This window comes from Citrus sinensis, chromosome 6 (genome assembly GCF_022201045.2).
Source record: "Citrus sinensis cultivar Valencia sweet orange chromosome 6, DVS_A1.0, whole genome shotgun sequence".
Taxonomy (NCBI): Eukaryota; Viridiplantae; Streptophyta; class Magnoliopsida; order Sapindales; family Rutaceae; genus Citrus; species Citrus sinensis.
Window position 1 is genome coordinate 8,986,308 of NC_068561.1, and position 6,000 is coordinate 8,992,307.

Sequence of the window (6,000 nt, forward strand, 5' to 3'; positions counted from 1 at the left end):
GTGGTGAACTGGTACTTGCTTCATGCACTCCTTTAGGATTAGACACTGGTTGACTTGGAAACTTGCCTTTCTCAACAGTCATTGCCACGGTTTGAACTGAAGAAGCAAGTTGTCCCACCATCTTCTCGAGGCTTGAAACTGATTGGGCTTGTGAATTGAAGCCTGCTCTCAACTCATTTCGTAGTCTATCAATAGTGCGATTCTGTTGCTCAATCGTGGAGTGAGTAACATTCTTGAAATTCTGGAAAGCATCCTCCCATGGTCTGGGTTGAGAATAGTTCTAGTTTTGATTGTATGGTCTAAATGGTGGCTGAGAGGCTTGAGGAACTTGAGGAATTGGTTGCATTGGTGGAGCTGGAGCTGTTGGTCCATTCTGTTGGAATCCTTGAGCCCATGAAAAATTGGGGTGGTCTCTCCATCCAGGGTTATATGTGTTGGAGTATGGGTTGTAATTAGATGGTTTTCTCATTGCACCTATGGCATTGGCTTGATCTGGATATGAGTCAGGGTCATGTGGCTCTGTTGATTTAGCAGTCGATAACGATACTATTTACCGAGCAAGACCTTCAACCATCTCCTTGACTTCTTTGATTCCCGAAGTTGACTCGCCAATGTGAACCTCATTCACTCCTTTAATTCTTTTAGTATTCCTGAGTGATCGACTCCGTTGTTGGGAATTATCCGCTTGTCGCTGGAAGAATTCCTAAATTTCTGATGCACTTTTTGACATTAGCTCTCCTCCACTTGTTGCCATTAGTCATTCTTGCACATTCGGCAATAATCCCTCCAAAAAGTATTGGCATTGGTGCCATTTCTCATACCCATGATGTGGACACTTCAAGAGTAGCCCATTGAATCGCTCCCACGTTTTGAAAAACTGCTCATCATTTCTCTGGGTAAACTCCGAGATTTCCCTGCGAATAGCGTTGGTTTTATGCACTGGGAAATATTTATTCAAAAATTTTGTTACCATTTGTTCCCATGATGAAATGCTATTAGCATGTAAAGTATTTAACCATGAACGAGCTCTATCTTTTAAAGAAATTGGGAATAGTCTAAGTTTAACATCATCGTCTGAAAAATTGTCATATTTAAAAGTTTGATAAATGGCATGAAAATCATTCAGATGATTATATGGATCCTCATTTTCTAGGCCATAAAATGTGGGGAGACAATTTAGCACACTAGGTTTTAATTCAAAACTCCTAGCAGCTACATTTGGGTATCTTATGCATGATGTGCTCAAATTTGCTAAAGGACTAAAATAATCCTTAAATGGCCTCTCCTGTGGTGCTTGTAAATCCATTCCAAATTTATTTTTAATGTGCCTGTGTGTGCGAAGTGTTTTTTCTAGTTCAAGGTCTATAGGTTCAAGATTAGGAAATAATGACCTACGACCATGCATGCAAAACAAATAAAATAAAAATAAAGATGGGAACAAAACAAATAAAAATAAAGAAGAGGGAGAAATTACGATACTAACCTTATTGCGCTATTACAACCTTTCTATAAAAATACACAAAAACAAATACGTGAAATAAATTAACTAAAAATAAATTAATAAGATAAACAAAAACAAAAAAAATTACAAAGAAAAATAAATTGAAAATGAAATTACAGAATTTTAAAGAAGAAAAAAAAATACTAACCTTTAAATGTAGATTCATTTTTTTTCTTTTTTTTTAACAAAAAAAAATACAAGAAAACAATTTAAATGGAATTATTCACAAAAATTAATTCTATGAATTAAAATTACTTACCTCCCCGGCAACGGCGCCAAAAACTTATTGTGCAAATTTTAATGTACTCACAAGCGCACGAATCTATTGTAGTATAGACTAATGGTGACGAGTGTCGATCCCACGAGAAGGTGGATTTTAATTATGTGTAGAATTAGTTTTGTAAATGGGTGGTTGGATTTGTGGTGGAAATGATTTGGAATATGCTAAAACTTAAATTAAAATGGCGAGAATAAATTCTAAAATTGGAATTGAAATGACAAGAATAAATTGAAGAGAATTCTATTGAGATGACGTACTTGGGTATCTAGATCCGTATCAACATGCATCATGGGCTAAATAATTCATATTAATGCCAATTAAATCATGAGGGGGGAATCCACACCTCATGAACCACGCTCTAATCAATATGGTGCTAAGGGCTTATCGTGTCAAATAATAATAACCTTGTACTAGAGGGTCAGTGAAACCAAGGCGGTACTAGACAAGATTAATATTATTTGTCGACGAGAAGTCAAAACATCCACAAAAATTAGAGGGGAAGAGAAAATAAATTTACCAAATAAAGCCCATGACACATGTTGAGACTTCACCTTCAACCCAAGCTTGAAAGAAAATTAGCCACTCATAATTGAACTAGGGGCAAAATGGGAATTTATTAAAATATGAAGAAAATACAAGATGGAGAGGGAATTACAGAAAATAGAGTCCAAAAATGGATTCAGAGGTATCAAATTAGGGGGGGAGGCCCCCTTTTTATAGATACATGGAGTAAATCATGGTCATCGAATTAAAAACAGTTTGGACGCTCAGGATTGCGCCACGTCATCAGTCAACAGTACACGGTTTGACCACGCGGATGAACAGTAACACGGTTTGACCCGGATGAACAGTAACACGGTTTGGTTGAAAATAATCCTGTGTGATGCATGTACCGTACGCGAGATTTTTCGTCCACTGATATGCTGCCACGTCACCATCAACAGTACATAAGAATTTTAGCCTAACAGGATCGTGACACCTCATCAGTCAATGCCACATCATCGATCAATGCCACATCATCATCCGTCTATGTGAACAGTGTCGTGAACAGTAACGTATACAGTACCGTACATGTGAACAATGCTATTTTTCCTTTTATGCTCCTCCTAAAGTTTTCGACCGTTCTGAGTTCAAAAGTGATGTCTGTTTTGTCATCTGATCTCTTGTTTATTGTGAAATGACTATGATGCCCCTAAAATACATAAAATACTTAATTAAAATAAAACAAACGGAATTAAATCAAAAGAAGGTTAAATTCATAAAAGTAAAGGTGTTAGTAAGACTTGAAATGTAAAATGACGGTTTTCTCCTTTATAAATATGCATTTTCTAACACTCAACACTTACAGTGGGGACCACGGCAAGGGGGATAAGGACAATCTCGTCGGTATCCTGGCCTTGGTGATGTTTGAGTGGCTTTGTCAACTTTGGAGGGTTTAGTGGTCGTGTCAGCATTGGGAGGTTGGGATAAGGATCCTGATTCATTCATGGATGGTTGTGGAAACTGTTGGAGATGTTGGCTGAGGGGAAGGAAATCTTCCCAGGGGTCTTGGGAGTCTTGGAAAAGGAAGTCAGTGTAGTCTGGCTTTTCTTCTTTGATAATGATTCCTGTGGATTTCGGTTTGGATATGGCGGATGGAGTGGGGATCATGAGGAGGTCATGTTGTGGGCCTAAGGAGGTATGGAAGATATCTTTAAGTGGCGGAGGTTGGTGGTTTAATTGGCAAAGGTAGTTGTAAAGGACATCTTGGATCTCATTTTCAATGACAGCTAGATGTGGGGTAGTGAACCATTCATATACCTGGTCTTGAGTCCAAAAGAGTTTTGTGTCTGGATGTTGAAAGTATGGCCTGTGAATGATAAAGACTGAGGTAAACATTTGTGCTTCCGAGGCAGGCATACGTTCAAGGTTGTAAATTTCTGACAGTTGGTGGAGCTTCTTTCTCCACCATAGTATAAGGGAGAACCATTCAAGTAATGTCCAGGTAAGAGAGGTGGCTTTGTTTGGGTCAAGGAGATGTTCCAAAATGGGAGTAATTGGTAGGACTAACTCGATGGCATAAAGGACTGTTAGGCACTAGATGTACCATAACACATCTTCAGTGGTTTCTCGAGATGGATCAAGGGTTAAACTTGTAAGGAACAGATTTTCTGGGTGGAAGGAGGAAAATGGAAAGGGTTCTGTTACAAGGTAGGCTTTCATGAAGAAGCGAAAAAGAGCTTTTCTTGCAAACTCTTGGAAGGCAAAGATAGAAGAAAAGGTTTTATTAAGGGGAAAAGTTTTCTTGGTGAGAGCTTCTGGGGGTAGTGATGTAGTCATGGAGATTATCGGAAGTGGTATGTAGTGGAAAACAGGGTGAGAGGTTTTCTGGTTTTAAGAGTCTGGATAGCATATCAGGGATGAGGTTCTGAGATCCCTTTATATGCTTGACCGAAAAGTCATATTTGGAAAACCAATCTTTTAATCTGAGTAACATTTTTTCGGGAACAGTTTTACCTTTGAAATTAAGAATATTGGGGAGGGCTGAATTGTCCATACGGATGGAGAAGGCTGAAAGTGGTATCCAATCAGATGATACTCAAACTTTTTGATGTCATTCTTTACCGCTAAGATTTCTTTGAACACGTTATGGTAATGCTTCTGTGTGTCAGAAAATTATCCACTAGCGTAAGCGATAAAGTGTTCTTTTCCATTGATTTCTTCAAGGAGAATGGCACCCCATGAGTCATCACTTGCGTCTGTCTGCAATATGCGCTTTCCATCAGTAATCAACTTTAAAGGAGGCGGATTTTGCACAATCTGCTTGAGAGTAGTGACAGCATTTATGTGGTCAGCATTCCATTCTGAGGGCTTCCTTTTCAATAAAGCTGAAAGGTGATGAGTGTAGTGATCCACATGTGGTATGAAGTCTCTGATGTAATTGATGATGCCGAGAAACTGTTGGACTTGCTTTTTGGAAAGTTGCTGATCTGGAAAATGAAGCAATTCTTGGGCAATATGCTTTCCTGGCTGATAATGGCCATCTTTTATGATCATACCAAGGAATTCAATATTGTCGGTAGCAATGGTGCTTTTCTTGGCCGATAACATAATTCTATGACTTTGGACAATATCATAGAATTGAGTTAACAGCTGACGATGTTCATCATATGATCCTGAAAAAAGTAAAATATCATCAATATAAATTAATGCATGATGCAGAATATGCTGAAAGATGTTGATCATGGATTTTTAGAAAATGGATGGGGTAGTTTTGAGGGCAAAGGGTAGGACGGTCCATTGGAAATGGGCATTTGGAATACAAAAAGCAGTTTTGTAACGCTCAGAGGGTTCAATGCCTAATTGCCAGAAACCTGATTTTAAATCGAATTTTGAAAAGATCTGGGCATTTGTGAGAAAAGTAAACATGCTTTGTCGACGGGGCAAGGGAAACTTGTCATCTTGTAAAAACATGTTTAATGGCTGGTAGTCAATAACTAGGCGTTTCTTGCCTCTGACAATTTCAGAATGCTTTTCGACATAAAAGGCTTAGCAAGCCCATTGAGAATTTGTTGGCTCAATAAGACCTTGGGCTAACAGTTGGGAACATTCTTGTTGGGCTAGGAGTAAATCAGAAGGACTCATTCCTGGGTGAGTAGCTTTGGTTGGGTTAATGTCTTCATTGAGTTTGAAAGGTAACCTAATGAAGAAAGACTCATTTTTCCACAATGGGTTTGGATGGATGAACTCAGAATGGGACTCTGGACAGAAACTCAAAAGCTTGCTTGAAATATCCTAGTAGGGTTGAGGGGTTTCAGACAAATTGTAGAGTTTTAGAATGTCTGTGAAAGGTTTGAACATGGACTTGACTCGAATTCCATTGGGAAGGATTTGGAGGTGTTTGATCTGGTGAAGGATGTCAAAACCTAACAAGAGATCTTTATTAGAAAGGGTTGAACCGATAACTTTGGTCCAAATGACACAATTTGGGAAGATTTGGATACCAATGGGTATTTTGGTAATCAAAGAGGTGGTGAAGAGTTTGCCTTTGACAGCTTTGAAATGTTCTTCATAGTCTGTCCAGTATTCTGGTGGAAGAAGATGTGGGTTTAACATGCTGCGTTGGGCACCAGTGTCGATGAGACCAATTGCTGGAATGGGCCTTTGAAACTTCGAGGGCAAGATTTGGAGTTTGATGGATGGTATAGGAATAGTAGTGTCAAGGGACAGTAACTGTTGG

General features: G+C 38.7%; 1 non-coding gene across 1 annotated transcript; it reads left to right on the top strand.

Moving 5' to 3' along the window:
- Positions 1-818: 818 nt before the first annotated feature.
- LOC127903169 (small nucleolar RNA R71) lies at positions 819-922 on the top strand. The gene has a single exon (XR_008055888.1). It is a non-coding gene; the product is annotated as a small nucleolar RNA R71 (small nucleolar RNA).
- The last annotated feature ends 5,078 nt before the right edge of the window (positions 923-6,000 follow it).